Here is a 7,942-nt window from a genome sequence, read left to right as displayed (position 1 = left end):
GTGGCTTCACGTCTTAAAAAGTAGGAACTTAAAACAAACACCATAAAGTATCGCACCGTTATGACGTAACGTTATCCTGAAATACGAGATTTGCGTCTATTACGTTTCACAGTAATAGACCACCATGTATATATATAAAAAAAAAAAAAGTTTTGATGGGTTTTGAGCCAAAATCAAAGCAAGTATTTTTTAAAATATTTTAAAGCGATATTACTCGACTAAATATGGTGTATTTTGATCAATGGTCTTTTATCATAATTTCAACATTGTTTAACATTTGTGGCTTGTCGGTGAAAAATCTTGCAAGGTGATTATTGCGTTCCTCCATAGAAACTTAATTAACATCATTCATAATGTTCTGCATAATAATGAAGCAAGATCCGAGTTACAGGACGAATATATTGGAACTTGTCATCCAAATTTTCTCATGTAGTTACCACCAGGTAGTTAAAAGTGCATGCGGTCTTCACTAGTACCCGTCAATTTTTTAATGGTCTGTTCTAATCTTTTTGGTGGTTAACAGTAGAGGTCTGAATCGAGCGTTTTGCCGAATCGCAGCGACCCCTATGGTTGGCTTCTGCCAAGCATATAGCGCCATCTTCTTTCGTGAGGCTCTGAGTCTTGCCGGTAGAATCTGGAAAATGTTTTATCTCTCCTTTATTGGCACATTACTGTCCCATAGTGAATCGCTTCACAAAGGCCTCGATTTCGTTGCGTTTCTATAAACACTCGCAGATGAAAAAATTCCTTTGGGCCCATTGGTGCGCAGCATCGAGCCTTTGTTCAAGTGATTTAAAACTATTTGGTGGTGGATATTTGGCTTCTTGGTAATATCGTGCTTGTTCACGTATTAACCTCTCGCTCAACTTCCATAATAATTTCACCCACTTCCCTCGTAACTTATCGACCACTACGAAAAACATCCTTCACATAGAAATTTCCGAAACGAAAACGACAGGACGACAGTTTACTCGCATCTTGATCTCACACATCTTGAGCCTAAACAGCAAAAAAAAAAAAAAAAAGACTCTATTTACAGGCCCAGGTCACGTTTATGTTTTTATTGTAATAAAATTGTGAAATGTAGCGATTTTTTTCTGCAGAAATGCTACTCGTCTTCAGACGCTTCGTCTCGTGAAGTATTTGCGATGGCCATCAGGGTCGTCTGTCATTATGAGACAGAAGTCAAAAATCGTACCGTGAATGCAATTCCTCGAGAAACTCGTTACTATAGGTACGGCAATCAAAAGCACGCAGTCTAGTTGCTTAATGGCGACACGAAACCTCACCGCCACGCCTTAATTACTTCCTGAACTAATTCTAATTCTTCCGGTCTAGGTCCGTATAGAAAGAGCAACTAATGGGCAAGCATGTATTATTATCGATTTATATAGAAAAGCTATAGGCAGAGAGGTTAGGTTTGGGAATGCGAATACTAGATATATGGCTATCCAGCAGCCATCGGGGTGCCGGGACCAGTGTGTAACAACGAAATGGGAGTACCTTTAACTCATGTTAAGTTACCATCTAGCCCAGCTAGTTGAAAAGTTGCCGTATTCGTTGTAACAGGCCAATAGATATTGGTCTCGAGAACCGTTAGCTAGAATCTGGCACTGTCATTTTGGCAACTCTTTTTAAATTCGCTGTGTACACCTTCACGCCATAGTACAATACGGACGGTTTAACAAAAGCTACGCTGATTTTGATAGCGTTTACGCAAATCGACAACATTAAGGGATTTTATATTTATTTCGGTATAACATAATAGATGTTATACGGTACATTTGATCAAGAGTTGAATATAAAAAAAAGTATAAATATCCATTTTTATAACTTAAATATCATTGCGCAAACGAGCGTCCTTCAAAACAACCCGTTTCCACTTTTCCTAGTGTACTATTGCCTTCCAAATATGTTGATAGTAATTGTTATCTGGTTATCGCTCTAGGCCGCCGTATTTTTTTCCTCCAGAATACCTTTTCTACTTGTGAGATATTTAGATCGATTTACGTTCCCAACAATTAAACACATAATAATGGGTCATTTTAGATATCTTTTAAGCTTTGATATTCCAAACTAATTGATTGAGACCTTTAATAATTGTTTCCGAAGTCTTCCCTGGCACTTAGTTTTTTCATATAGGACATATGAAGAGGCTGATTTTAAAGAAATTTATGGCATAGGTCTGATTAGTATAGTGGAACGTGTAGGCGACAAAAGGGGCATCTGTTCAGTCGAAAGTTCAGCGTATCATTACTCCTCAGGGTAGACTATAAGCCCTAGGTACGCTTCGAACTCGATGTTCGGACATCGTTTGAATACGAGCGTAACCTGCACTGGTGTACGGTAAATTATTACATTGATGCAAGCGGATCTAGAAAATACACTACCGTCTCTATCAATCCTTAGTTCTTAATGTTAAATTTTTGTCTACTAAACTAAACAATAAATACAGCGTTTTTTTTTTTTTTTTTTTTTTTGTTTCTTACTTTTTTAAGTCCAAAAACAATGGAGTAGTGTCTTTCTTTTGCTAGCAATGCGTACGATGTACGCTTGTAGCAATCGATAATAATATTGTTTTGGGTAGTCATTATATGATAAATGTAGTCTTTAAAGGTGCACAAGGCTTTCATTTCCTAAAAATAGGAAAAAATCGTGTTATAATTGTTTTTACTATGCAGGCAAGGTCAGCTGGTTTATGTCCGTTCAATTATTCGCTATTATACGGTAACACGAAGGCATCTTCTATTATTGAAAAACCGAGTGCGCATTCTTTGTATAGTGTGAAGATAAGTGTCCGGTTCCGGCATATGGAACGCAAATGGTCTGAGGAAAACTTGCGGTGGAAAACTAAGACGATTTTGGTTCTTCTTCAGATTTCAGTTTGATTATGAAGAAGTAAAGAAAATGGTTCACCGTTGTCATATTGTATTACCTCATTGTTGGATCCGTTTTATCGTTTCAGAGCTATGCGATCTCGCATGATAATCATTCAACTTACGTCTACCGTCTTAATCCCTCCACCAAGCCCTCTTCGTCAGAGCGTCGGACCACGCATTATTCTGCTATGAGCTCCTTTCGATTGGTTGCCCATTGTATCTCCTTTGAGTTTTTACTCCCTATTTTTCATTATACTTTTCTATAAATCTTTTTCATTCGAATATTTGCTCTGAAACGATTGGCCAATAAAGCCGATCTTGGCAAGCGATATCGGAGTTGAAGAAGTGACCCGCCATAGTCTAGTAGAGCCAAGGCGATTTCAAGACCGTTATAAATAGTAGGACAAAAACGTATATGAAATTAACCTCACGTGATCGACCGAAACCAGTTTCACCATCTAATATATGTAATCTCTTTGTCAGGCTCAGGCTACCTGCTCTACTTGAGTGAAGTTTGGTGGTGCTGCCACTTTTACTGACATGCTGTATATACTGCCCATAATAGAATTATTTAGACGACTAATTTGAGTGTATGTAAGTGAGGCCATTTGGACGCATCTGCTGTACTTTAAACGTATTTCCAGTTACCAAAGACAAACAGGCAGCTTTCAGATCAGTTTGCCCTTCTAGCTAAAAGCCCATCGACACAATGTATTTGTAAATGAGATGTCATTTACTCCGAGCAGTCTCCGTTGTTTGCGCCATAGACAAATGAAGGTGAACCCGACTTATTGCGCTTTGTACAACACATATTATCTGTACATCATAGAGGTTTCACGGCAAAATGAAAGCGCTTATTATGCCTCTACTTAACAACTCGGTGACGTATGCCGAAATGGTGGTGTGCAAATTAAGCGACTATATAAATTTGCTATATATTTGAGTTAACTGTGACTTAGCAAGGTAAATGCTTACCAATAGATGTTAAATAGAGCTTTCCTTAACGTTATCGTAAATAGCATGTTCTCTCTAATGTCGCATTTCTATGTCGTCCGTTAGTAATACTACATCTTGAACTCTGCGTAAATCAAAATCTTATCATGTTAATTCTACAGAAAACGAAATACAATGAAGAAATAATCATGTAAACGTTAGACTAATCTAATTAACAATATTCTCAGTAGTCGTTATTTGGTCTCTCTCTGCGAACTCAGTTCGCCCTCTGATGACGTCTAAAAATACACTGCCTTTGGTATTTCAACGATTTCTCAACGCAAAAGTCCCGCATCAGGACATCTGAAGATAGCTAACTGAGTGAAGAGGGAATAACAAAAATGCCTTTCACTTTAGCCTCGTTTCAGCGATTGGCCTGTCTTTCTCTAGAGGTAGATATACCCTATCGGTCATGCCGATTGCCACTTGATAATTTGCATACTCTATTCTATCTTCAAGTGTTTCCCAGTCGGTCCAGATATCTTTGGGTTACGTTACGTTATTTGGTGAGTCAAATTCTACCGTTGTGTCGACGTCTAACTTCGGTTCATAACTTGCATAATAACTTCTGTTACAAAACGTCTCTCTTCTAGGAGCTTTTAGCAACTTCACGAACTTCGACCCAAACAAGGTTCTAACGTCCGACAAAAAAGCTCCATGCTAAAGGTAAACGAAACACACAAAACCTCCTGCATGGCTAATTAGAAAAAGCTTGTTTAATTTCCGCTGCTCAACTATCAATAGCCGTTGATGCTACGAGCGTTTTAGCGCGAGCTCTGTTTCACATGAGATCAACTCACTCGCGTGAATTTCGGTCGAACCACGCGATCGAGATTTACCTACTTCTAACATACTACCTAGCTGTTCGTGCGTGGTAGATCACGCTCGCAACTGGTAGTAGCAGCGGTTTAATCAGCATGAGGAACGCAGCTGAAAACTGTTATTTAGCGATCAGGAACGAAACAGCAAGCTTGCTGGCCCTATCGATCCTGTTCGATATGTCCCCCCCTCAAATGACGTTTTACATCAACCATTCCCCAAACAAGAAACATAGCCGCTCGTGATTCCGAGGGAGATGACGATGTTTTCTCTAGAGAGCGTTGCTCTTTTCCTCTCAATACGCCTTCGTATTTCTTCCTGTCCCGCAAATATTTTCTTTGCCTTTTCTATCCACCATCCCTGCGTCTGTTTTCTCGATTTAGACGGACTTCTATAGGCGCTTTGCCAAGATATACGATGCTGGAGGTTTCACGACGTGACCCAAATATGTAGTCACGTTTATCCGCTTTGCCTGTATGTTATAGACAGATCTGTCTATAATATACAGGCAAGATCTGTCTATATATCTATTGACCGAGTAAACATATTTTCCAAACAGATAGAATTCAAATCTGGCTGTTTTAGATTGTTTAGTTATTTGCAGTAAATGGCGCATGCAATCTGTCGATCGTTTCATTGCGTTTATATATGTATATAGGGCAGTATGCTTTTAAAATGTCTTTGGCACTCACGTTTGGATTTGTATCGACCTCAATTCACTCTTTTAGATTTTTTTTTTCCATATAATACTACTATCGAACCAATACAGTCGGCTGCGAACCAGCCTGCCCGGAACGTGCTTTCAGACGCTTCCAACATGTGCTACTATAAAGATAACAGGCCGGTCTTTTCGAGTCAAATCGTGCCGAGTATGTTTCAGTTTCTCCCGGCAACATCGCTACCCGGTGAGCCAAAAACTGGCTTGTGACGTTTCGTACACATCTTATATTATACCAAAGTATTCACAGGTAACCTTGTAGGTCTCACTGAAGGTTAATAACTGCAGTAAGGTATATCCGAATGTCTCATGAAGTCCTACGCGGGAATTTTGTGCCGTAAGATACTTTCATTATCATGCCATTATAGATTACTAACAACCTCTGACATGAACTTTTACTAGAATAAATAATATAAAATAAATTGACAGAAAGACAGAAGATTTGGCGTCCTTAAATAGAATAGAAGATTTAAAACAGAAGCCTTCACTTTCCGAAGGCTCAGTTATAATCAAGTACATGTTCTAGTTCATTCGTCGCAAACTACCCCCCCCCCTCCCCCTACCATTTATCCCTCTATCTCCCCCTATCTGAGCACTGTCAGTTTATCTTCTCGAGCACCTGTCCTGTTTCTCCGATTTGCTTTGGTTTCGACTACTCTTCGCAGAAAGAAAGAAAGACTGCTATACGTGCCCCTCACAATAGCCCCGTCAGTCTGTCCATGTAATTTTCGCGATCAGAGCGCAACGAACTCGGACGAAGTGTATGGTCCGGGTTCACTTTTTTAGTGTTACCTGTGTGTGTTCTATATTTGGAAGCCTGTATCGCTGATTGTTTTTCTATCTATATCAGGTAGGAGGTGATTATGCAGTATACTGTTGGTGATCTTGTCGCCACGTCAGACAATACCACAATTAATAATAACGACTGTGGTCTTAGCGCCATTGGCGTTAAGGCGTGGCCTTCGGCCTCGATTACATTACACACTGTACACGCTGTACTACACCCAAACTATGTGAAATGACCTGTTCCTCTAGTCTATGGGTTCCTTATTTCACGCCCCCTTGTCTCTGTCATCACCTCTATATTATCATTACTCCATCACTTTTGTCATTGTCGTTATCGGCGTCAATATGAAAAGGCGGACGCTTGTTCAGCCCTGAGATAGGCCGACCATAGCTGATCGCTCTCGAGCGTGTCTTCTCCGTTAATATCAATAAATTGATCTTGATGAAAATTAGCAATGGCTGCTGTAGTTGGGCGGCCAACGCCGCTTGCAGCTTTAGGTATGGCAGAACTAGTAGAAAACTCAACACTCAGATAGCTACGAGCAAACAAATACGTATTAATTGCGGTGATGTCACTAGTAATTATACATCGTTTCTAAGGAATACTGGAAAATATCCATGCTATATGTCTAACGCTATACCTGTGAAATAATTCTACGAAAGCTGCGGAGCAATAGGCGCCAACTTGGTATAATATATAAACGTTGAGTATCTACTAGCTAGCTTTCGATAGACTTAAGTTTTGATAGGTTCTCTCGAGCGTTTTCATAAACAAACAGATAAAGCTTCAAATACAGTGTCTTTGATCTACAGCACAGTTCGGCATAAACTATTCGTTTTGTGCCGAAAAACTAAAAGCGCCTGCACGTTACACTGAGGTTGTAGCCATGTTATATTTCGAATATGTCACTGTACAAAAAAAAAAAATAAATTATATCGTGTAGTACCGATGGGTGGTGTTTGAAGCCATGACGATAAAAACACGGTTGTCTCACTAATAAAATTAACATAGAATTAATATGCTATAGTAAATGCCACTACAGAATTGATAGTTGTGTCGTAGACGTAAGGCTTGTACAAAGTTCAGCATAAGCCTGCTCTACGTTCTCATATAGATAATAATCATCTCGATACGTAGGTCCTTGAACATTTTACAACTGTAATAGGCATATTTAATTGGATCATTGAGTTCTGCGACATAACTATTTAAATGCCGTTTACAACGACTCAAAAAAGGATCTGAGAAAAACACAATCAACAAACAATCTTAAACAAGCGCTTAGTGACAAAATAACACTTTTTCCCATTTTATGTATCACTGGTATTATCGTACGTTTCGCTGCTGTATACCTGACCGTCAACGTATCTCGTGGCGTTATTTACCAACCGTCTCGTACAGACACCTACCTGTAACGCCATTTTATAAGTGGCTGTGTCGACTACTTCGTTCATAAGTCGTGTATCTAAGTTCGAAGCTTCTGAAAGCCACGAATAGTTGTTAATTCACACTTACTTACAGTTACTGCTAGATTCACATACAATATCTGACGCCACTGACCAGTCATTTTTGATATCCACATATTGTTTACATTTCTATTTTGCCCTTACATTTACCTGTAGCCTGTCAAAGTTACCGTTTTTCTAATCAATTTCTAGCTAGAAAATTATAAATAGTATACGTTAATTGCCATAAAGCACATGGTCACCTTTTTACTGTAACTTATGGACGGAACTGTCGTTTGTTTCG

At 39.2% G+C, this 7,942-nt stretch overlaps 1 long non-coding RNA gene across 1 annotated transcript in view; it reads right to left on the bottom strand.

The window, feature by feature from the left end:
• LOC111264269 (uncharacterized) overlaps positions 1-7,942 on the bottom strand; it is a 12,324-nt gene continuing 4,382 nt past the window's right edge. Inside the window, exon 3 of the long non-coding RNA XR_002682787.2 lies at positions 1-27. This is a non-coding gene — a long non-coding RNA (uncharacterized LOC111264269). The remainder of the gene's footprint in view (positions 28-7,942) is intronic.

Source organism: Varroa jacobsoni, unplaced genomic scaffold (genome assembly GCF_002532875.2).
Source record: "Varroa jacobsoni isolate VJ856 unplaced genomic scaffold, vjacob_1.0 scaffold_94, whole genome shotgun sequence".
Taxonomy (NCBI): domain Eukaryota; kingdom Metazoa; phylum Arthropoda; class Arachnida; order Mesostigmata; family Varroidae; genus Varroa; species Varroa jacobsoni.
The sequence above is the reverse complement of the archived record's forward strand: the minus strand, read 5'-3'. Positions and strand labels throughout refer to the sequence as shown.